The following is a 25,650-nucleotide window of genomic DNA, read 5'->3' as shown; positions in this document are numbered from 1 at the left end:
TTTCTACGCTTACTTGATCAGATCGGAAGGAGTGGAGACTGTCTCTTTAAAAAAGCGTTAAGAGCATTTTTAACAGTTTTTTTAAATAGGTGTACTTTGCGTTTACTTTTTATGGTTGTGGGTGTTACGGTATTCAGCCTAGCACCAACTGCCTTGTGGTCGCTAATCACTGTATTCGTCATAATACTCCCTATTTGTCCAGGATTATTTGTTGCTAAGAGATCAAGTAAGCTTTCGCAACCATTTACACTTAGAGCAGGCTCATGAACTAATTGTTCTAAACATTTTTTTGAGAAAGCATTCAGTACAATTTCGGATGACGTTTTATGCCTGCCGCTGGCTTTAAACGTATAATTTTTCCGGCATATCGAGGGTAGATTGAAGTCGCCACCGACTATAATTGTATGAGTGGGGTACCTATTTGAAATGAGACTAAAGTTTTCTTTGAACTGTTCAGCAACTATATCTCTGAGTCGGGGGTCGGTAAAACGATCCAATTAATAGTTAAGTTCGATTGTCAAGTATAACCTCTACCCATACTATTTCGCAGGAACTATCTACTTCAATTTCACTACAAGTCAAACTACTTCTGACTGCAAAAAATACTCCACCACCAACTTTGTTTAATCTATTCTTTCTGAAAACTGATAGATCGTTTGAAAAAAATTTCGGCTGAATTTATTTCCGGCTTTATCCAGCTTTCTTTACCTATGACTATTTGAGCTTCAGTGCTATATATTAGGGCTTTGAGATTTGGTTCTTTCCACACAGCTACGACAATTTAGAACTACAATACCGATCGTTTCTCCACTACATTACTGTGTTTCATCTGCTCCCTTTTAGACGGACGCCCTTTCTGTAGTTTCATGAGACCATGTAATCTAAAAAACCGCCCAGTCCCTTCCACACAGCCCCCGCTACCCATGTAGCCGCTTCCTGAGTGTAGTGGAAACCCACCACCCCATGGCGTAAGTCAAGGAATCTGCAGCCTACACGGTCACAGAACCGCCTGAGCCTCTGATTCAGACCGTCCACTCGGCTCTGCACCAAAGGACCACAGTCGGTTCTGTCGACGATGCTGCAGATGGTGAGCTCCGCCTTAACCTCGGAAGCAAGACTGGCAGTCTTTACCATTGCCGCTATCCACCCGAAACCAGAGAGAATCTCCTCCGATCCAAAGCGACACATGTCATTGGTACCCACATGGGCTACTACCCGCAGTTTGCTCCACCCTGTACTCTTCATGGCATCCGGAAGCACCCTTTCCATATCTGGAATGACTCCTCCCAGTATGCACACGGAGAACACACTGGCTTCCTTTCCCTCCTTGGCAGCCATGTTCCTAAGGGGCGCCATTGCGCACCGAACGTTGGTGTTCCCAACTACCAGCAAACCACTCTCTCTGAATACCCAGGCCTTGCGGGCCGAGAAGTTTCCTCTGGAACAGGGTGGACGACTGCATCCGGCTCAGAGACTTCGTCAGCCACAGATAATGCCCGAAACCTGTTCGTCAAACGAAACGGGGACGCCCTACGATCGGCCCCACAAAGTCTTTCGCTGCCTGCCAGACTTTGGCATGATCTCCCATTCGACCACAGGTGAGGATTCAACCTCAGTGCAGGCAGTACCCAGGGTAGCCACAGCAGTGGATCGATCGGGGGGACACGTGGGTCATGCTCAATGTCCCTCACATCCCCACGTTCGACCACCCACGGAGATGCCCCTTGGCAGCAGCCTCATGCTGTGTGAAGGAAGCCAACAATGCCTGCAGTTGTGAGAGAAGCGTCACCAACTCAGCTCGCAAATGTACACAGCAATCACAGAGCCTATCCATTTCTGAATTCGCTCCTATTTGAAACTCGTAAAGATATGTAATAAACAAACGGTGTACTCGCCTTATTAGCAGCAGGAACTCGCAGTGCTGTCTCAATGATGGGCTAACCGACATGTTATCCACGCTCTGAAATAGACTGCACTGTAGCTCTAAACTCAAATGAATATGTGTGTGCACACTCTACAGCAATAACGCGCGCATGCACAGGAGGGGCTACTTGGAGTGTGCTTTCTGCTTGTTAATATTATGGTTTACTGTTACTGTTGGCAGATGTGGTCATCACCCAACTTCATGTTTTTACATTGGAGATTTCGACTATTTTTCTGAGTAAATTTTTATAAGTCAATTAATTAAACAATACCTATATTATTTGTACTGGTTGCTTCGTATTTTGGAATGGACCAAACAAGCGGTTATCCATCCTATTTCTAGTGTATAGTGAGGTAAACTTTCTATATGATCCTTACGACTCGCTTTATCATAATAATTTAAGTTGGCAATCGTTTCTATGTGAGTAAATATGCATATGACTTTACATGTGTGATTTTCGATTTGTATATGTGGTGGTGGTGGTTGTTGGGATGTTTAAGGGGGACTAAACAGCTAAGGTCTATTTCAGCATGACAGGAAGAAGAAACTGGCGATAGAAGGTGAAAAAGTCCGAGCAGTTTTGCCTGATGCAACAAATGAGGTCTGCAGAAGTCGTGTTATGTTGTACAGAAATGAAAACAGTAAGAGTAAGTGAGAAAGGTGGCGCAGGGTCGAGTGGCGTTTAGCAACCTTTTGTGTTATGGTTCCCCAATATGAGGTTCCTAAGGGACCACGTTGTACCTAGAAGAACTGCGAGACACATCCCAAGCTGTATTGTGTCTCTTGAACGAATTCCATCTTCTATCATAGACAGCAGCTTGTAAGAATAAGCCGTCAGTTCTCACGAGTTCCCAAATTACTGGGGATCTTTGGGCCTCAATAGATCTTTGGGCCACAATTCCTTCAGCAACAGGGAATATACACTGGTAAGCCAAAACATTACGACCACTGTCCACAGCGACGTTGGGTGCCACCCGGTGGCGTTGCGGGCAAGTGACGCAGTAACAACAGTATGTAAGGGGAGCAAACACTGATGGGGGAGCACCCTAACGAAGATGTGGGCTACAAATGTGGAAATCCATTGAGATAAGCGACTTTGACAAAGGGCAGATTATTATTAAGCAGAGCCTGTGAACGAGTATCTCACTAACGGTGAAGCTGGTCGAATATTCACGTGCTACTGTCGTGAGCATGTACAAAAAGAGGTAGGACAGTGAAACTACCACTAGACACTAAATGGTTGGACGTCCGTGACTCTTTGTAGAACCTGGGCTTCGGAGGCTTGTCTACTCTATGACGTAGGATGGATGGTGATCTGCCCGCATCTCGTGGTCGTGCGGTAGCGTTCTCGCTTCCCACGCCCGGGTTCCCGGGTTCGATTCCCGGCGGGGTCAGGGATTTTCTCTGCCTCGTGATGGCTGGGTGTTGTGTGCTGTCCTTAGGTTAGTTAGGTTTAAGTAGTTCTAAGTTCTAGGGGACTTATGACCACAGCAGTTGAGTCCCATAGTGCTCAGAGCCAGCCATTTGATGGTGATCTGTGGCATCTCTGTCAAAATAGCACAATGCTGGTGATTGCACAAGGGTTTCGGAGCAAACCGTTTATTGCACATTGTTGAACGTGAAGCTCTACCGCTAAGTCTTCACATGTTGACCCAACTCCATCATCAGTTGCGGTTGCAGTGGGTACTGACCATCTGGGCTCGACCGTCAAACATTGGGAACGTGTCGCTCTTCGGGTGAACCACATTTTTGCTACACTAGGTCGATGGTCGGCCCCACAAACGCCGTCATCAAGATGAACGGCGGCTCGAAACGTGCAGTGCACCATGGACGTAGGCTGGTGGTAACAGTATTATGCTATGGGAGATATTCTCCTGCATTTGAATGGGACCTGTGGTAGTAATCGAAGACACGCTGACAATTGTGAACCACTTGCATCCCTTCATGCTTGGTGTCTTCCCCGATGGCACTGTCAACTTTCGTCTTTTAACAGTATAATTGTCAATGTCTCGGAGCCAAAACCATCGTACAGTGGTTTGAGGAGCATTATAATGAACTCACGTTGATGTGTTAGCGGCCAAATACACCTGATGTAAATCTTACGGAATCCATCTTGGTCGCTGTCGGATGCAAATCGCAAATCGGCGGCTCGTTATTTACGCAAATTACTTGACCTGTCCGTAGACATTTGATGCCACACACCTCCACAAACCTATCAACAAACTGTCGGATCCCTGATATGCAGAATCTGTGATGCACGTTGTTCCAAATATAACAAAGAAGCTGTTAAATAGTTGGTTATAATGTTTGTTTCATCAGCGTAATATGCTCCTGGCTTCGTTCCTTCTTCCCAGCCAGAATCGAACCCAACAACGTCTGGCTTTTCGTCGTCGTCGTCATTGTCGTAGTTAATAGCTCCAAAAACAGCTGCATCCTCCAAGGAAAAATTTTGTATAAATGTAAATTTACGTAAACGCATGCATGTGTGAACAAATGTCATAATATAAAACGAACAGTTGAGTCCCTAATTCTGAACAGTAATAACATTAATTCTGTGATACCTACGCGAGAGAACAAGAGTCACTTAATAAATGGTAATCATTATGATAATAGATATAAACAATTACTTGATAAATAAGAACCTTGAGCTCGTGGGACTTTTTAATTTGAATGAGCGACTTTACATTAAGTCAGACAGTCCCCTTGGAGTTCCACACGTTATTACTGCGTAGTGCGTAAGGGCAGATTAGCACCACGAATATCCTGTGTGTATCGTATAGTTGGGCAATGTGAACCAGTGTACAGTACCAAACATGTAAGTTCGGGGTGATGCTGTATAGGTGTACATCTTAGGTGCTTCATGTCATATGGGCTTAAGGAACTCTTGTTGGGCGTTGACCAACCAGTAAGCATTTGCAAAAGGTACGATGGTACTCATTCTTAAGACACTAAAATCTAGAAACTACAGGTTCATAACATTGTTGAATACTGACTTCAAGCTTTCACAGCCGGCCGCGGTGGCCGTGCGCTTTTAGGCGCTCCAGTCCGGAGCCGCGATGCTGCTACGGTCGCAGGTTCGAATCCTGCCTCGGGCATGGGTGTGTGTGATGTCCTTAGGTTAGTTAGGTTTAAGTAGTTCTAAGTTCTAGGGGACTAATGACCACAGCAGTTGAGTCCCATAGTGCTCAGAGCCATTTGAACCATTTTTTTCAAGCTTTCACATTGGCAATTAACAGCTGACTCAAAATGTAACCTGTACCATCCTGAGCACCTATCAAACCAGTGCATTGTCCAGGGGATGCTAGATGCACTGTTTAGCTACAAGTTCCAACATGCGTAGGTAGCTTGGGTAATGGACAACCCAATGATCTTGATTTTCCTGCATTTTCAGCATGCATGTGACAGAAATGTCATCTAAACGCGTACGTCACTGAGTCTGAAAGTGCTAGTTTCCAGCAGAGCATTATCAACGCTGTGTGGATGTGCATTTCAGGCACACTCACTTTCATCAAAGTTAACGAAAGCATGACCATACGAATATGAATCCAGAGAGCTTTTCAGATACAGTGCCCCCTCACTGACATCATTACTGAGGCCATTGACCAGTGCCCTAATCAAGAGTAGTATTTCAAGGAGTTAAGATGGTAGCAAATGCCCATTCAGACGATGTTATCACAATCTTATCTACGCAAGAGGCTGCCGAAATTGCGACTTAACAAGGAGTGTGTACAAGATAGTGAGGCGATGCTGAACAAGGATAAATCAGCAATTAAAGCAATTAGGTAAAAGCCCCTTGTCACCAACCAGTCCTAGTTGAAAATGGAGGAGGTAAAGAGCAATCGAGCTTATGGGTCGCTGCAGATGTGGCATCCATGGAAACTGCTATGTCATCCATGTGACCTTAATGATGCAAAAGAAAGTAGCCCTCAACAGGTTCCAAAAAGTGCTCTTTTCTGGTAATTTCCAGCACTTTGCCGCGGTTCTTCGTCACCCAGTCTTGCGAAAGTGGTTTCGGTAGTGGTGCAGCGGTGCGTTACTACAATTGGCATATGAACATTTTTAAAGTACAACTATATGCATGCTCCGCAAGCCACCCCATGGTGGAGAGTTCTTTGTAGCACTGCTAGTAATTTTTTTCCCTATTCTACTGCGTATGATAAACAATGTCTTCTTCCCTTCAGGGATTCCCACTTGAGTTCACTTAGCATTACTGTAGTACCAGCGAGGTGATCAAATCTACTGATAAATAACCTAGCAGCACGACTCTAAAACTGTCTTCACTTAATCTGACCTCGTGGGAATCCCAAACAGTCAAGAAGTACTCAAGAGTGGGTCATGTAAGTGTTCTCTACAAGGTCTCCTTTATACATAAGCTACACTCTCATAGAAATCTTCCAAAAAATCATAGTCAATCATTCACCTACCCGACAGATCTTTCGTGCGCGTTCCATTTCGCGTGACTTTGAAACATTATGCTCAGATATTTAATCTGCCAACTGTTATCACCAATATGCCTCTGAGAAATGGCAGGCAGGACTACAGGCTCTGAACGTACGTTGCAAGGTGATCAGCCTAAGAAGAACCTGTAAGATAGAACCAAAATGAAAGATTCGATAGCTAAACAAGTATTTAAGACGCACTGATCTGACCTTTGCAACTGATTATTTAGACTCAGTATACTACCACTGTCTGTCATATACGTGAATAGACACTTCATCACTCCACGACTTGCATAGACAAAAAAAAAATCATAGAACAACCCATGTCACTCGCAGAACCATACTACACAGACACCCCAAACAGAGATTTCGCCACATTTGTGTGAATGTACGAGGGTTGCCCAGTAAATAATGCCCCATATTTTTTTCTCCGAAATAAAAAATATTAGAAATGTGACACTTTAGGTGCGAGTTATTTGAAGTTTCCCGCGTGTGTACGCAAAGTTTCAATTTCCTCCGACAGAGAGCGGTGGTGTAGGAATGTTCTGAAATGGCGTCTGCAGGTGACATCCGTCATAAACAACGTGCAGTGATTGAATTTCTCGTAGCAGAGGAAGAAACCGTGGGCAATATTCATAAACGCTTGTGCAAAGTCTACGGAACATCTGCAGTCGATAGGAGTACTGTTGGTCGCTGGGCACAGAGGGTGAAAGCATCAGAGGGCGGTGCTGCGGAGCTCCGAGATTTGCCGCGGTCGGGAAGGCCTCCCACGGCTGTCACGCCTGACATGTTGCAGCGGGCTGATGTTCTCATTCGACGGGATCGACGCATTACGACTCGACAATTGGCACTGGAGTTGTCAGTAAGCAAAGGAAGTGTGGATGTGATTATCAATCAGCTTGGATACTCAAAAGTGTGTGCAAGATGGGTTCCTCGGTGTCTTACTGTCGATCACAAATCCCAAAGAAAAGACATTTCTTTCGATTTGTTGCGACGCTTTCACGTTGACGGGGAGGCCTTTTTGTCACGGATTGTGACAGGTGATGAAACTTGGGTGCATCATTTTGAGCCCGAAACAAAAAGACAATCGATGGAATGGCGTCATGCTTATTCTCCACAGAAGAAAAAAATTCAAAACAGTTCCTTCAGCCGGAAAAGTCATGATGACTGTGTTTTGGGATTGCGAGGGCGTAATTCTCATTGATGTGATGCCAAAAGGCAGTACCATTAATTCAGAGGCTTATGTCAAAACATTAGACAAACTTAAGCAGCGCTTCCGGCGCCTTGGGCGTCATGTTAACCCACAAGATGTTTTGATTCAGCATGATAACGCTCGTCCTCACACAAGTTTGAGGACTTGTGAACACATCGCGAAACTGGGTTGGATAGTGTTACCCCATCCACCCTACAGCCCCGATTTGGCTCCTTCAGACTTTCACTTGTTTGGGCCAATGAAGAATTTCATTCGTGGAAGACGTTTTGCCGATGACGAAGAAATGATTCACGAAGTGATAACCTGGCTCCGTAGGCAGAGTACAGATTTTTACCGGCAGGGAATACACGCTCTTGTGTCTCGCTGGAAAAAGGCCGTCGAACTTGAAGGAGATTATGTGGAAAAATAAAGCAAGTAGACAAAACATCAGTCTTTCACATATGTAAATTTGATTGTTGTGGAATAAATACTTCTGGAGAAAAAAAATATGGGGCATTATTTACTGGGCAACCCTCGTACATAACGAATTCTTGCACACAGCGGCAGTCTGAAGTGGTCACATACACAGTTCCTATTAGGTAGAAACGTTTGGACACCACCTAGCGCTAGCTCCATATCGTGAGACATGTCATGTGGTGGCATCCTTATCCCACCATTTACGTGCTCCGACCAGTACAAGATCTGGAAATGGAGACTCAAAGAACTCATTTCGTAATTAGATCGACGTAACAGATAATGTCCTCGGGCGATGTACTGATAGTAGACTGGAGTATCTACCCAGCATCCAAACATAATGCCTACACATGTTCATATGGAAGCTTCGACATTTGTTTACTACATACTACATTTATTTACTACATACTACCAGTGAACAAACCAGAGAGAACTACAGTTATTACGCAGTTTGATCGTCACTAGAAGCTGCAAACCTGCCTAGGAGGTAAATATATCTCTCTTTAGAACTTTATTAATAATAATATGAGATGAGAATACTGTTAGTTGAGTTGGGAATATGTCCTAGAATGTGCCGGACAATGATTGCTGGATTCCTCTCTCTTCTCTGTTTCACTATTTGTAGCAATTTTCTTAACTCCTGAGAACAAAGTGTTCGTTTTACTTTGGTGCCTCTGGTGGGGATGTGCAACTTTTAACAGAATTCACACCCAGAAGTTAGGAGAGTCTCATCGGTTTAGGCATAAATATCTACCAGAGCTGCTTCATTTGCAATTGACATAAGGAGGAGCAGGAATATTGTGGTAAACCTCCTTCAGAAGAGAATTTCTTTAGCCAAGAGGTAACACCAACGAAGGCGATTTTGGTAAGAGTGAAGTGGGCTATAAGGAATAGTAGTAGTGAAAATAAAAGATACCGTAATGGTTAAGGCTGCTGCTCGCAATAAACAGGAAAGCTAGAGTTGAACCTTGGTCTAGTCTAGTCCATAATTTTAATGTACCGATACAGCATTTTGTTAATGACAAATTTTGCACTTTTACTTTGCCGTCTGGCAATCGCTATTCATGTAGTCAAAACTTCATTATCAGACATGATGCCTGAAGTTACTACTTCTTTACTGCAAACTCTATTCTCGACAAAGTTTGTAAACAATATGCACATTTACATCTGAATACCTGCATATTATATCATTGTACGACACGCAGTTCAGATGTGATGTCGTGACACTGAGATGCGTGAAAAAGTTGCTTTTGCTTGAAATGCAGTGCAAATTACCTGGACTGTATTCATCCAGTGTTTCACAATGGAAGTACTTAGCGACTTCTTGTAAACTTTAAGCATAATTTTGAATCTTTACGAATCTTTTTCTTGCATACTCACCGGTTATGTAATCAGGCGTTTGAAGCTGTGTTACACCGAGGAATTCGATTCTTTGAAGTATCGGGTGTTTACTGGTAGAAACCTAACTAATTATTCAGCGGAAAGAAATGATTGATAAATGACAAATAGCAACAAAAACAACACAAATTATATTTGCTTAGTCATTACGAAACCGATAACATAAGGGAAACTTATTAACAGAATAACCACCATTTGGAAAAGGAAATTGCTTCCACTAGTACCAGAATGCAATAAATAACAAAAATATCAACGTGTCTGCAAACTATCTACATAAGCTATCACATACAGTAACACAAATAACATGAAATTTGCAAAAGGTGAACACCTTACTCTTTCAAAAATTCGTACAAAAGAAACGGTATAGCTTATTCATTTCAAACCTTAACCTGTTTTCGGAAGTGTTTTTATGTATGGGCGCAGGCCTTTTGTTGCAGGATACCGCCGCCAGGGAGTGCCAGTATAGTAAATGGCGGCTACACAACAGATGTTCTGGTATGCCCTTCATTTAGCAATAAGAGAATTTGCAACCGCGAATTTCACACACACACACTTTCATCAGGAACCACCCAGCAGTCTCTATTTATGCCCAGTGCAAATAGTTTGAAGAGAAGGGCTGTATTTGGAAAGGAAGAAAACGTTGTTTGCGTTTGAGCAGCTTCCACCGAAGCCCACAGAAACCAACACGTCGAGCAAGTGGTGACGATCAGATCTCACAAGCAACCGTTTCCAAAATCTTGTATAAGCGCTTGCTCGTGAAAACCATACACATTGCAGTTGTTCCTCGCACTCACTTCAGGAGATTATATTGTACGATCTGACTACTGCACTCAATGACGACGACACATAAAGAGGTAGAAATGGGGGTTCATTAATGATGGGCATTCATTAATGACGAATGCCAAAATTAATCAGTAAAATGTTTCTTTTTGGAGAACAGAAAACCCCCATTTCTACATTGAACACGAATGCCCAGGGAGAAGGTTTTTAATTGGGGCAACAATCACAGGCATTTGCTACCTAGACATGGTTTTCTTTGCCTCGGTTGAAAGAAGATTACAATGGTGCACATCCTCACTTCCACTTGGCTGCAGCTGAACACCTAAACACACATCTGCCTGGACGATGACTCAGCGTGCAGGAACTGATGATAAAATGTGGTAAGGTGACGACCATGATCACCAGATTTAACTCATCATAATTTTTAAGGGGATATGTTCAAGTCAAGGTGTTTATCCCACCCCTGCCGCAATTCTTGCCACAGTAACGTTACCGAAGCGCAGCTTACAGCAGCAAGTCGCAGCTGCGGTAGAGACAGTCATCCCAATGTGAGCACAAGGTTTGGGTAGAGTGTGAATAACGTTTCCACGTTTACCATATGCTTCGAGGAGCACATATCGAGTCTCTGCAATCTGTAAAAACACTTGCAGAGATACTTCATTAACAGGATAAGGTTTGAAGCGAAAAAGCTGTACCGTTTTAACTGTAGGAATTTTTGAGAAGGTAAAGCTCTTTTGTGCTCACCTGTATATTGTGTTCCTGGGCACAGATATGAGAGACACAGCTGAAAGGAACGTCTGATTGCTTTAAACTTCCAGACCTTGACCATTGCTCATTATCTCGATAGCTTATTATGCATTTATCAGTCGCAAGAATTTTGCGTATTTCCAATGTATCCACCGGGCATGTGTATGTTAGGTAAACGTGATCACAGTGAGAACTGGATGCTATTTCAGAGTAAGAACACGGACAAATAAAGAAACGTGTTCTTAAATAACAAAGACAACCTGGAATGGCATCTAAAGATTCCCAGTGCTATCACATGGTCCAGCAAGGAGAACAGTAACTCTGTACTACACTGAATAGCCAAAGAAACTGGTACACCAGCCAAATAGAGTGTAGGGCCCCCGAGAGCATGCAGAAGTGCCGCAACACAGCGTGGCATGGACTCGACTAATGCCTGAAGTAGTACTGGGGGGATCTGAAACCATGAATTCTGCAGGGCTGTCCATAAATTAGTAAGAGTGCAAGGGCAGTGGAGATCTCTTCCGAATAGCACGTAGCTAGGCATCCTAGATGTACTCAATATTGTCCATGTCTGGGGAGTTTGGTGACCAGCGGAAATGTTTAAACTCAGAAGAGTGTTCCTGGAGCCACTGTGTAGCAATTCTACGTGTGGGGCGTCGCATGTCCTGCTGAAATTGCCCAAGGCCGTCGGAATGCACAAGGGACATGAATGGATGCAGGTGATCAGACAGGATGCTTATGTACGTGTCACCTGTCAGAGTCGTATCTAGACGTATCAGGGGTCCCAACTACACACGCTCCACACCATTACAAGAGCCTCCACCAGCTTAAATATTCTCCTGCTGACATGCATGGATTCATGAGGTTGTCTTCGTACCCGTGCACGTCCATCCGCTCGATACAATTTGAAACGAGACCTGTCCGACCAGGCAACATGTTTCCAGTCATCAACAGTCCAATGTCGGTGCTGACGGGCCCAGGCGAGGCATAAAGCTTTGTGTTGTGCAGTCATTAAGGGTACATGAATGGGCCTTCGGCTCCAAAAGCCCATATCGATGATGTTTCGTTGAATGGTTCGCACGCTGGCACTTGTTAATGGCCCAGCACTGAAATCTGCAGCAGTTTGCGCAAGGGTTGCATTTCTGTCACGTTGAACGATTCTCGTCAGTTGTCGTTGGTCCCGTTATTGCAGGCTCTTTTTCCGGCCGCAGCGGTCGGACTTTTGATGTTTTACCGGATGCCTGATATTCACGGTACACACGTGAAATGGTCGTACGGGAAAATCTCTTCATCGCTACCTCGGAGATGCTGTGTCCCATCGCTCATGCGCCGACTGTAACACCATGTTCACACTCACGTAAATCTTGATAACATGCCATTGTATCTAACAACTTCACCAGACACTTGTCTTATATAGGAATTCCCCACCGCAGCGCCGTATTCTGCCTATTTACGTATCTCTGAACAGGCATGCCTGTAGCAGTTCATTTGGTGCTTCCGTGTATTTTAGATAAGAAACAATTCAATTTTTGTGTGAAACATAAATTTGCACAAAAAATATATGCCATATATAAAATTGGCTTAGACCTGAAACTCAATAATATTCAATCGTTCATGCGTACTTGCTGATTGTAGTGTTCCTTTTTCCTATTTATATTTACCTAGCCGTGGTCTTCTCTATCCATCACGGACAAAAAAATAAATATTTATGTCACAAATACAGTTTGTTGTACCACCGTGAATTGTCTGGTATCCCGTATGACAAAACTATTTTAGCTGCTGCAAAGCATTTGCAGTGACATAATGCGTTTGAGGATATTGTCTTCATTATATATGAAGGTAGTATCTGTTCCTAAAAGTACAATTACCGCTGATGACCATGCAGCTTTCGTTAGAATGAAATGATAATTAAATGGGCACCCTAGCTGCAACCAGGCGTTGATACACACTCCTGGAAATTGAAATAAGAACACCGTGAATTCATTGTCCCAGGAAGGGGAAACTTTATTGACACATTCCTGGGGTCAGATACATCACATGATCACACTGACAGAACAACAGGCACATAGACACAGGCTACAGAGCATGCACAATGTCGGCACTAGTACAGTGTATATCCACCTTTCGCAGCAATGCAGGCTGCTATTCTCCCATGGAGACGATCGTAGAGATGCTGGATGTAGTCCTGTGGAACGGCTTGCCATGCCATTTCCACCTGGCGCCTCAGTTGGATCAGCGTTCGTGCTGGACGTGCAGACCGCGTGAGACGACGCTTCATCCAGTCCCAAACATGCTCAATGGGAGACAGATCCGGAGATCTTGCTGGCCAGGGTAGTTGACTTACACCTTCTAGAGCACGTTGGGTGGCACGGGATACATGCGGACGTGCATTGTTCTGTTGGAACAGCAAGTTCCCTTGCCGGTCTAGGAATGGTAGAACGATGGGTTCGATGACGGTTTGGATGTACCGTGCACTATTCAGTGTCCCCTCGACGATCACCAGTGGTGTACGGCCAGTGTAGGAGATCGCTCCCCACACCATGATGCCGGGTGTTGGCCCTGTGTGCCTCGGTCGTATGCAGTCCTGATTGTGGCGCTCACCTGCACGGCGCCAAACACGCATACGACCATCATTGGCACCAAGGCAGAAGCGACTCTCATCGCTGAAGACGACACGTCTCCATTCGTCCCTCCATTCACGCCTGTCGCGACACCACTGGAGGCGGGCTGCACGATGTTGGGGCGTGAGCGGAAGACGGCCTAACGGTGTGCGGGACCGTAGCCCAGCTTCATGGAGACAGTTGCGAATGGTCCTCGCCGATACCCCAGGAGCAACAGTGTCCCTAATTTGCTGGGAAGTGGCGGTGCGGTCCCCTACGGCACTGCGTAGGATCCTACGGTCTTGGCGTGCATCCGTGCGTCGCTGCGGTCCGGTCCCAGGTCGACGGGCACGTGCACCTTCCGCCGACCACTGGCGACAACATCGATGTACTGTGGAGACCTCACGCCCCACGTGTTGAGCAATTCGGCGGTACGTCCACCCGGCCTCCCGCATGCCCACTATACGCCCTCGCTCAAAGTCCGTCAACTGCACATACGGTTCACGTCCACGCTGTCGCGGCATGCTACCAATGTTAAAGACTGCGATGGAGCTCCGTATGCCACGGCAAACTGGCTGACACTGACGGCGGCGGTGCACAAATGCTGCGCAGCTAGCGCCATTCGACGGTCAACACCGCGGTTCCTGGTGTGTCCGCTGTGCCGTGCGTGTGATCATTGCTTGTACAGCCCTCTCGCAGTGTCCGGAGCAAGTGTGGTGGGTCTGACACACCGGTGTCAATGTGTTCTTTTTTCCATTTCCAGGAGTGTACTTCATTGGGGTATGTTGAAAATGTATGCCCCGACCGGGAGCGTGCAAGGGATAAGTCCCTGCAGGCTCACCATCCTCTGTGCCCTCGGTGGCTCAGATGGATAGAGCTTCTGCCATGTAAGTAGGAGATCCCGGCTTCGAGTCCCGGTTGGGGCACACATTTTCAACATGTCCCCAATGAAGTATATCAACGCCTGTTTGCAGCTAGGGTGCCTATTTAATTGTCATTTCATACTGTCTTCACTTCGCAGAGCAAATGATGTCAGTAGTTACTATGTCATGACATGGCTTCAAAATCGCATCAACGCTGAAGGCGTCGCAGTAATTAAGCCACAGGGCTTGTATCGGAGCGCAGGGTTTCTGTGGTTTTCCTAAATCTGTTAAGGGCAAATGCTACGGTAACTCCTTGAACTGGACTGACGGAATTCCGTACCAATACTTGTCCAGTCAGAGCTTATGCTCTGTCGCTAATGACTAGGCAGGACACATTGTGAATTATCCTGGGTGTAACAGATTATGTAAAAATGAGAACATGAGCACATGATTGATGAAGAAGGAACGTTAAATCAATCGAAAAATTATTCAGAAAATATCATCCTAGTCTTTGCTACAAATTAAATTTTTCTCCCAACTTCATATAATCTTTCTTATCATATTTATGCATTACAGATTAAAATTCACTTGCCGATATGTGTCTTGTGATACGTAAGTTAGTGTAATCTTATTGCTTGTAACATCTGATTTTAAGACTTGTTAGTGAATGTATATTTTACCTGTAATCTGTTACGAATTTTCATCGCCTGCATAATTATATTTTTCCTTTTTTGCGTTGTGCGTCAAGATGTCTGTTATGAGAGTTGTTTCTAGACTTTGTTGCTATGTATCTCTACGAGCAGTCATAGGTGGCAACCTGAACACTGGCCGACAAGTAAACATTCTCTTTCAGAGAAAAATCGATGCATATTCATTAAGCTGTCGTGGAGAGCAAGCGGGAAAATTTACACCCTACTTGAGTATGCATATCTAATCCTTAAATGCTGAACAGCTTAGGGACAGAAATGAAACGGCCGACCTCGACCATTGGTAGTGACGTTTCTGTTTTGTAACAAAGATTACTGCCAAGGCGCTTATGTGGGAAAACAAGAACCAGTTAGTCAGTTCTGCATGTCGTATTTTTTCTTTTTCTTCGGCTACACAGTAAGCCTTTAAAGAGTAAAAACGAAAATATGCCATTAACACAAAGATTCTATTGAACGCCACATTGTTTAACAAGGTGCTAGCTTACTAGAGGTGGTATGATCATACCTTATCCCACCTGAGAACCGGTTTACAGAGCCAGTAAGTAACCATTGCAACAGTTGTTTCCGGTAATATTGCGCGTCGTAAACCAGCAGGTTTATGAAACCGCTAACTCTCCCACTGCAAAGATGCATTCCCACAGGAGTTAGGAATATACCGGAGATATCACATAGCGCACGAAAACATTGCAATACCAAAATTTACATCTGTATCTAAACTCTGCACTCCACGCGGTGTGTAAGTTACTTCTGGAACCACTATCATTTTCTTCTTTTCCTGCCTCGTAGTATGCATGTAACGCTCACATATTTACTAAACTATCGCGTGGCAAAATGTACAGTTCTTCTTTGGATCGTCCCTATCTCTTCTAATAATCCAGTCTAGAACGGCCCCATACTGATGGGCGAACCTCAAGAATCGGTCTTGCAATTGTTTTATGAGTCACTTGTTTCTTGAATGAAGTACATTTCCTTAAGATTCTTCCAATGAAGCTCAGCCTGGCATCAGCTTTTCCTACAACTAGGTCTATGTGGTTAGTGCGCTTTAGGGCTCTCCAAACTGTTGCTTCCAGGTGCCTTGTCCCTTGCAGTTGTTACGGTTCCCAGTGATTTCTCGTCAATAACGTAAGCGAACAGTAATTGATATGTTCGCCTATGGCATGCGTTTTTTTTTACTCGTCTGGCTGGTTTGATGCGGACCACCAATTACTTTCCTGTGCCAGCGTCTTCATCTCAGAGTAGCACATGAAACCTACGTCCTCAATGATTTGTTTTCTGTATTCTAATCACTGTCTTTCTGTACTGTTTTTACTCCCTTAGCTCCCTCTAGTACCATAGAAGTTTTACCGACGTCTTAACACGTCTTTCTCCTTGTTAGTGTTTCCCATATATTCCTGTCTTAACCGATTCTACGGAGCACATCCTCATTCATTAACTTATCAGTCCACCTAATCTTCAACATTCTTCTGTAGCACCACGTCTCAAATGCTTCAATTCTCTTCTGTTCCGGTTTTCCCACAGTCCATCATACAGTGCTGTGCTTCAAACGTACATTCTCAGAAATTTCTTCCTCAAATTACGATCTATGTTTGATACCAATAAACTTTTCTTGATCAGGAATGCCCTTTTTGCGGATTGTAGTCTGCTTGTTATGTCCTTCGTGCTTCTTACATCATGGATTGTTTTTCTCCCGAGGTACCAGAATTCCTTAACTTCGACTGCTTCGTAATAACAAATTTTGATAACCTTTCCGCTCTTCTCTTTCCTGTTTAATTGTCATTACTTTCGCTTTTCTTATGTTCATCCTCAGTCTATATTCTATACTCATTAGGCTGTTCATTCGGTTAAACAGACCCTGTAATTCTTCATCACAGTCACTGAGGCTAGCAATACCGCCGGTGTTTCTTATATCGTTGATATGATTACAACCTGAATTTTAATCCACCCTTGAACCTTTTTTTTTATTTCCGGCATTGCATCTTCGATATTTAGATTGAACAGTATGGACGAAAGTTTGCATCCCTGTCTTCCACCCTTTTTAATACGAGCGCTATGCTCTTGGTCTTCCGCTCTTATTGTTCACTCTTGGTTCCCGTAAATATTGTATACCAGCGTACACGAAAATGTTTTGCAATTGCTAAAAGTGTGCGGGAATTAGATATATGTCCTGATCTGCTCTTCCGCTCTCTCTGTCCACATCCTTCACCCCCTCTCTTTGTCCATCTCTTCCTCCTCCCCCACTCCCCGTGCAAGAAATGCCAAGATCGTCTCACAGTACTTGACAGCAGTTAAATCTTGCTGATCCACCCGTACAATTTCATCAAGTTGTGTTCTAGTCGCCAACGTAATCGCTGACCACACCATTTGGGATCCTCCTCTATATGAGTCTCTTTCCACAAAGTTTGTGTCCCGAAATCGTGTTCCACGTGCTCTCCAAATACGAATCCGTCAAGAATCACTCAAAATGGTTCAAATGGCTCTGAGCACTATGGGACTTAACATCTGTGGTAATCAGTCCCCTAGAACTTAGAACTACTTAAACCTAACTAACCTAAGGACATCACACACATCCATGCCCGAGGCAGGATTCGAACCTGCGACCGTAGCGGTCACGCGGTTCCAGACTGAAGCGCCTAGAACCGCATGGCCACACCGGCCGGCAAGAATCACTCCCCAGACCAAATCGGAACTCGACTGTGAAAAGAACATTGGCTCATTGTTCGACTGTCCAGGTGGCTTGTTGATGGCTCCTCTAGACGTTCCATTTTGTAAAGACACGAGTCCAGGAAGCAGCGCGTTGGCGCTCTCGGCTAGCCTGGCGGGTACAATCAAGTCGTTTAAATATTTAGGTATAACGTTGCGAAGCGATATGAGGTGGAACGAGCACGTGAGAACTGTGGAAGTGAAGGCGAATGGTCGACTTCGGTTGCTTTGGAGAACTGTAGGAAAGAATGGTTCACCTGTAAAGGAGACCATATACAGGACGCTGGTGCGACCTATTCTTGAATGCTGCTCGAGTGTTCGGGAACGGTACCAATTCAGATTGAAGGAAGACATCGAAGCAATTCAAAGGCGGGCTGCTAGATTTTTTACCGGTTGGTTCAAACAACAAGTAAGTGTTACGGAGATGCTTCGGGAACCCAAATGGGAATCTCTGGAGGGAAGGCGACTTTCTTCTCGACCAACAGTATTGAGAAAATTTAGAGAACCGGCATTTGAAGGTGACTGCTGAACGATGCTACTGCTGCCAACACACATTGCGCGTAAGGACCACGAAGATACGGGAAATTAGGGTTCTTACGGGGCCATACAGACAGTCGTTTTTTCACTCGCTCTATTTGCGAGTGGAACAGGAAAGGGAACGGCAAGTACGGTTGTTTGCGGAGTATCTATGTAGATGTTGAAATCGGTGTTTCCCTTTTTGATTGCAGTGTATTTAGGTATAGTATTCTCAAAACATTTACACTTTTAAATACTTTGTATGCAACTAAACGAGACTAAATCACAGAATAAACAATCAGCTCCATCTATGGAGATCGTACTACATACGGCGGTTATGCTTTCAACACATGGGAAAAGCGGAGAAATCGGTTGTCATCGGGCGCAAAACGGAGAATCTGCCGGACAAACAGTAATATATCGCGTACTCCAGGAGCCACCCGTAAGCTGGTAGAATCCGTAGTATTTTTGAATGGAGCACGCATAAATTAGAATGCAATAGATAAGGACAAAACAAAATTCATCTCTTACAATGTTAGGAAAATGGAGAAAATTTTACGTCCTTACAAACGGAACGCACGCTCGAATCCTACGCGAAGGGGTGGAAAATCGGCTGTCCTTTCGAAGGAACCGTTGCGATATTCTTGTTAAGTGATTTACAAACGTCATTAAATACCTAAATCCCCCTTATTGTGAAATATTGCCTTAATCACTACGCCACAACGTTCGGTCCGGTATTCAGTGAATGTTGTTCCTCCAGCTTAACAATTAAATCACTGTAAAAGTAAATCGGAGCGGTGACTGATACGGATGGTTATGAGTACAGTCTCGTAAGCAAGCACTGTGACACCTCATTCTGCGATTAACTTCATCCTGGAAAGTCATATATTCTAATAACTCATGAATTCGGATCCTAGACAAAAATACGAGCTATTTACCAATCTGAGTATCTAAGATGAGCGTAAGAACTTCACCATTGTGTGAGAAGCCGGAATGAAATAATTTTTGTTATATAGCCGCTTCAAATTGTGTACGCGGCTCTATTGACCTTTAATCATGAAAATTTGGTTCAAATGGCTCTGAGCACTATGGGACTCAACATCTTAGGTCATAAGTCCCCTAGAACTTAGAACTACTTAAACCTAACTTAACCTAAGGACATCACACACATCCATGCCCGAGGCAGGATTCGAACCTACGACCGTAGCAGTCCCGCGGTTCCGGACTGCAGCGCCAGAACCGCTAGACCACCGCGGCCGGCATATGAAAATTTGTACCCATTTATGTATTCCATAAGCCACCAAACAAATCGTGGGAAAAGGCATGCGACGTAACAGTACAATTACGGCAGAATGTCAACACTTCTGTCTCTGAAAGATTTGCATGCAGTCCTATCGCAACATTCGGAAACGGATACCGAATATTCTTATATGTGTATGAAACCAGGAGGAATTAAAATCCATTCTCAATTAATGCGTCCGCAGGCACGTCTTATGAATGAGTAGAGCGATTATGACTTTATAGTCATAGTGATATGTCGAGGAAATTAAAAAAAAAGGAATGAGTTAGTTGGAAATTTTAAGAATGATTAATGTTCCCAGACCCAAGCCATTAGAAGAACAGAAAAATGAAGGCATCAGTCAGATAACTAAATACAGAAATTACGTCATTCAATGTTAAGGTCTCAATATTTAGCTTCTATCTGCGACAGCAACCCAGTCCTCCGCAGAAATAATATCGGGATATTCGCAGGCTATTATCGCGTTTTTAGCACCTCTGTTGCGTGTTTGTTCGTATTTTACAATTTTGATAAATGTAACTGACAACTTTTTTGAAATTCATATAAGTTTTAATGCAGCTTGTTTTCAGGTAACCTCTGCTTAACTTTTTTTTATAATCTTTGGAGTATTGCACACATTTTGCGTTCATCAGTTTCAGTTTACCTGTTACTAAATGACTCTAATCACTGAAGCCGCTTGGAACCATAATAAGCTGTAATCGTGACATCCTTATGCGTTGTTCTCACTGTCAAGTCAATGTTGCGCAGTTATCTTCAAACTTACGCCGGTGTTTTTTTTTCTTTTAACTCCACAGTCTCCCACTATGTGCCGGCCGGAGTGACCGAGCGGTTCTAGGCGCTACAGTCTGGAACCGCACGACCGATACGGTCGCAGGTTCGAATCCTGCCTCGGGCATGGATGTGTGTGATGTCCTTAGGTTAGTTAGGTTTAAGTAGTTCTAAGTTCTAGGGGACTGATGACCTGAGAAGTTAAGTCCCATAGTGCTCAGAGCCATTTGAACCTCCCACTGTGTTGATTAACTCTGTTTATGATCATAAATACCTAGTTAAGATCTTGGTCTTCAGGTATGATCTGCTAGGAAGTTTCACTTTTTGTGATTAGGAGGGTTTTCTACTCATTATGTGCCCGAGAATTTCTCCATCATCGAGCGAGGTGGTGTAATGGTGAGTCACTGAACTCTCACTCTGGAGACAGCTGTTCAAATTCCCCTCTGGCCATCCAGATTTAGGTGTTCCATGGTTTCCCTAATTCGCTTAAGGTAAATGCCACGATGATAATAATAATAATGAGCGTATGGCATTGGTGGCCGGGAGACCCCTCGCGGGGCGGTTCGGCCGCCGCTCCACAAGTTCTTTAACGCCACTACGGTGATTTGCGAGTGAATGAGGATGAAATGATGATGAAAGACACACAACACCCAGTCATCTCGAGGCAGAGAAAATCCCTGACCCCGGCCGGGAATCGAACCCCGTGCGCGGGAAGCGAGAACGCTACCGCAAGACCACGAGCCGCGGACAATGCCGTGATTGTCTAATTCGAGAGGATACGGGCGATTGCCTTTTTCGCCCTTTTCCAATTAGATCTTCAACTCCAACTGTAATGACCTCGTCTTAAAAACAGATCATTTTTTCTTTAAATTCTCCCTCGCATTTCTCTGCAAGATGCAAATTTTGACAGCTTCACTCTCTCTTACTCTGCTTACTGATGCATGTAAAGTATGAATTCTTAGTAATTGCTTGTTGTGTAATAACGTTTCTTACGAAGTGAGAACCTCTCGACAAGCCTTTTTTTTCAGTAGGAGTTGAGACATACTTTTCCCTATGTACCTCCAACAACTGAATTCCTTCCTCAAAGAATACATTAAATGTATTCGCAATAGCGAATATGGACCACCATCAGCTGTAGAATGGTATAACGATGTATGACAATGACTTTGTTATTCCGAATTACGATGCGAAGTTCGTTTGGACACAGATAATCAAATGATACGGCGACCGCTCGCGTTAAGCAGGAAGTCCAGGTTCGAGTCTCACTCCGGCACATATTTTCGTAGTCGACATTCCATTCTACAGTCTATGGTGGTCCATATTCGCTATTGCGAATACATTTAATGTGTCTGTTCCTTTGGACATGCAAGAACGTCCAAAGAAACTTTGCATCGTAATTTGGAATAACACAGGCACTGCAAGATCGTATCCTATCCCTCAAAGAAGTTTGTACGTGTATATCACATTTTTGGCAATATTGAGTTTTCATTGCAATAAAGTCCGCCTAGATAGCTATTAGTGGCCAGTGCGACGGACTGTCATACCAAGGGGCTCGGGTTCGAGTCCCGGCTGGGTCGGAGATTTTATCCGCTCAGGCACTGGGTATCTCTATCATCATCATCTCATCCCCATTAACACGCAAGTCGCCGAAGTGGCGACAACTCAAAAGATTTGTAGCAGGCGACAGGTCTACTCGACGGGAGGCCCTAGGCATACGGCATTACCATTACTGTAATAAAGAGGCATATCACTCGAGAAACGCTACCGTAGCAACGGATTTTTTTTGTTTACAAGTTGAGCTGTCTGTAGTTGTAAAGTTGACCATCCTGGAAGAACGTTGTATAGCAATGAAAACGGCAGATGTGGCTGATGTAAGTTTTTCTCCAAAGGATATTGCGCCGTGAAATAAGAGCACAAAAAGGAAATCAGATTGAGGAAACTGGAAGCTGAATCTCAAAAAAAGTGGGAGGAACGATACAAATCTTATATGTCTACGGCTTGCAAAGTCGCACCTGTAAAAACAACATCAAATGTGCTGCGCGCAAGAATGTTGTGTATCATCATATCGTAACAATTGTACAGTAGAATAATTTGTTTGGTTTGGTTGTTGGTTTCAGTGACCCTTTTACAAAATTACCTTGTTTTGACAGGATATTTTACAACAATACAGCAAATGTTTATTGTTTCGGGACATAGCTATATGTCCTGGTCTCGTACTTTCGCATAATCGGAAAAAGAAGAGTAATAGATGTCATGATTACGTATGAATGGATAGTATGTAATACCTGAAGTTGGTTTAAGTACGTCTTTCCTTACAAAGGAAATGAGGCAGAATGACTCTTTGCTGTCAATGTTCTTGAAGGAATTGGGAAGTGTGACCAAAACTTGAAAATTATTAGGTACATGGTTGAACATCAATGCAGGTAATCCATATTCAGTATATCTACGTCGTACTCATACTCTCATTCACTCTTGGGTACAGTCTTTGCTGAAAACAAAAGAAAAAATGGACCTCAAGTTAACATCCCTAAACCTAATAGATGGTTTCCTACATTTGCAGCTACATGACTACTATGCTGTGCAGTTCAGTCTTAAGTGCCATTTAGAGAAGCACTTTCACACGATTTCTCTTCCATTCCGCTAACAGCGCGCAGAAAACGAACAACTTCTCCGTGCGACTCTGATTTCTCGTATTTTATTACAATGATCTTTCCTCCGTACGTAGATGGGTGTCAACAAAATACAGGGCGTACATAAAGTCGGGAGATACTTTCAATTACTTATTGCACAAGAACTAATCATTGTACAGATGCCATACATATCGCATTTTGAAGAGAAACTCTGAAAGGTTTTCTTTTTTTTTTTATTACAAACATTCGATATGTGAACCATGAGTGACCCGGCAGACGTCAATACGGTAATCGATATCCCCCCATACCCGTCCCAGCATGGCGTCGTCGACTGTCGCAGTCGCTTCCCGTATTCACTCCCGGAGCTCTGCTGCATCACGAGGTAGAGGCGGAACATCCGCCAGGTCTTTAGTGTGACCCCACAGAAAAAAATCGCACGTAGTGAGATCTGGTGATCAGGGAAGCCATTTCATGAAACAGCTGTCCTCCTCTGTAGTACGGCCAATCCATCGATGCGGCAGCTCCGTGTTCAGGTACCCACGAACTTCACGATGAAAATGAGGTGGAGCCCCGTCCTGCTGGAAGATGAACGAAGAGTCCGATTGCATTTGAGGCATCAGCCATTGCTGCAACATGTGCAAGTAGGAATATACAGTGACAGTGCTCTCGCCGAAGAAGAATGGTCTGTACAGTTTTCGACGTGTCAAGCCACAAAAAAATTACCTTTGGGGAATCATGCTCAAATTCAATGCATTCGTGTGGATGCTTTGTACCCCAGATTCGACAATTATGCCTGTTCACTTTCCCATTAGTGTGAAAAGTGGCTTCGTCGTCAAAAATGAAGCGATCAACAATGCCATCCCCATCCTCATTTAATTGTTGCAACTGCGAACAAAACTCAAAACGCTTGTCTTTGTCGGCATCATTGAACTTCTGCGCTAGCTCCAATTTGAATGGTTTCATAGACAGCTTCTGTCGCAGGACTTTCCACACTGTCATTGGAGCCATTTCGAATTTTCGGGATGCACGACGCACCGACTTCTTTGGACTCCTTATGAATGTCTCTCGTGCGCGCTCCACATTCACTTCACTCACACTGGGACGTCCGCTTCTCTTTGCCAGTCGCAAGCAACCCGTCGAACGAAATTGTTGTGCCAGTGGTGAATGGCCTTCTTCGTTGGTGGCTTGTTATCGTACTTGGTTATAAACAACCGTTGAATAGCCAATAGCACACTTGTTTTTGTCGAACTCCAACACACAGGAGGCTCTCTCCTCACCTGAACTCGCCATGTTTGCGAAGAGCGCTAACTATCGACAAAGTACCACACTACGCTGTGGCGGTATGCACGAAAAAAAAAACTTTTCGGGTTTCTCTTCAAAATGACATATGTATGATATCTGTACAATGTTTGGTTCTTGGGCAATAAATAATTGAAAGTGTTCCCGGGCTTTATGTACACCCTGTATTTTCGCACGCGGGAAGAGAACATTGGAGACTGAAATTTCGTGAAAAGATCTCGCCGCAATGAAAAACGCCTTTGTTTTAATGACTGTCATTCCAACTCTCTTATCATATCCGTGACTCCCTCTCTTCTATTTCGCGATAATCCTAAACGAACTGCCCTTCTTTGAAGTTTTTCGATGTCCTCCGTCAATACCAAATTGCTTTGTTGTATAAAGAGCTTCATCCTGTGTGGTGCGGAAAGTGAGGGACCTGATTGTAAGTGAACTTAGCTTCTGAGTGAACAGTTAAATTTATTTTCCCTCAGTTTAATTTTTTCTTTGTTATAGTTTCTTGTCCTATATGGAACTAACTTTTTTAAAAAAATGGTTCAAATGGCTTTGAGCACTATGGGACTTAACATCTATGGTCATCAGTCCCCTAGAACTTAGAACTACTTAAACCTAACTAACCTAAGGACATCACACAACACCCAGTCATCACAAGGCAGAGAAAATCCCTGACCCCGCCGGGAATCGAACCCGGGCGTGGGAAGCGAGAACGCTAGCGCACGACCACGCTAACTTTTCAGTCTGAAGCTTAATTGTATGAATAAATTGTATTGTTTCCGTGTGTCAGATAATATATTCTGTTAATACTTTCCAGTAATTTCGCCATTGTAAGAGAAAATAATATTGTATTGATAAAAAACGTTATTCCCCAACGTACTTTTTACACAGAAAGCTACATAAAATTTACGATAACTTTCTAAATATTGTAAAATAAGCTTAATACATGTCGCTGTTCTATAATACATACTGTAACACTTGATCATACATAATAAACTGTACAAATAAACAGGACCAAAGAAAAATAACATTTTTTTTTATTTCCTGAAAAATTATGAAATTGAGATATACTTAACAAACTCTTCTGAGTGAGATCTTCAATTATCTTACTGGGACTATATTGCCCAAGGCAAATAAGTAATTAAAATATTTGTATTACTTGTTAGTCACGTGTATGGAGCAAAAATTTTGAATCTGTTGATGTAGGAAATCAAAGAGAGATTATAACAATGAAGTCTTGCATATTAATCATATCGTAATAGCAATCCTAGAATTTTTGATAAGTTTTCAAAGTGATGCAGAGATTTGCAACTTGCTTCAAA

General features: G+C 43.7%; 1 long non-coding RNA gene across 2 annotated transcripts in view; it reads left to right on the top strand.

The window, feature by feature from the left end:
• LOC126091219 (uncharacterized) overlaps window positions 1–25,650 on the top strand; it is a 206,571-nt gene that overhangs the window by 11,064 nt on the left and 169,857 nt on the right. Inside the window, exon 2 of one of the 2 annotated variants that reach the window (XR_007521266.1) lies at window positions 2,454–2,525. The exons of the other annotated variant lie outside the window; for it this stretch is intronic. This is a non-coding gene — a long non-coding RNA (uncharacterized LOC126091219). The remainder of the gene's footprint in view (window positions 1–2,453; window positions 2,526–25,650) is intronic. 2 annotated transcript variants of the gene reach the window in all.

The sequence above is a fragment of the Schistocerca cancellata genome, chromosome 1 (genome assembly GCF_023864275.1).
Source record: "Schistocerca cancellata isolate TAMUIC-IGC-003103 chromosome 1, iqSchCanc2.1, whole genome shotgun sequence".
Lineage (NCBI taxonomy): Eukaryota > Metazoa > Arthropoda > Insecta > Orthoptera > Acrididae > Schistocerca > Schistocerca cancellata.
The sequence above is the reverse complement of the archived record's forward strand: the minus strand, read 5'-3'. Positions and strand labels throughout refer to the sequence as shown.